The sequence below is a fragment of the Arachis duranensis genome, chromosome 2 (assembly GCF_000817695.3).
Source record: "Arachis duranensis cultivar V14167 chromosome 2, aradu.V14167.gnm2.J7QH, whole genome shotgun sequence".
In the NCBI taxonomy this organism is placed as follows: Eukaryota; Viridiplantae; Streptophyta; class Magnoliopsida; order Fabales; family Fabaceae; genus Arachis; species Arachis duranensis.
In genome coordinates, this window is record NC_029773.3 from 74,181,638 (window position 1) to 74,181,975 (window position 338).

The window sequence follows — 338 nt, forward strand, 5'->3', positions numbered from 1 at the left end:
CTCTGAATCTCAACTTTTCCTTGAAATCCTTTTCCCACACGCAAGGTCCCTTCCATGGCAAGCTCTATGTAGGGTGTCACCGTTGTCAATGGCTACTTCCCATCCTCTCAGTGAAAACCGAGGAAGGTGATGAGTGTCACGGATCATCACCTTCTTCATAATTAAGCGCGAATGAACATCTTAGATAAGAATAAGCGTGTTTGAATGGAAAACAAAAGTAATTGTATTAATTCATCGAGACGCTGCAGAGCTCCTCACCCCCCAACAATGGAGTTTAGAGACTCATGCCGTCAAAAAGTATGTAATTCAGATCTGAAAATGTCATGAGGTACAAGATA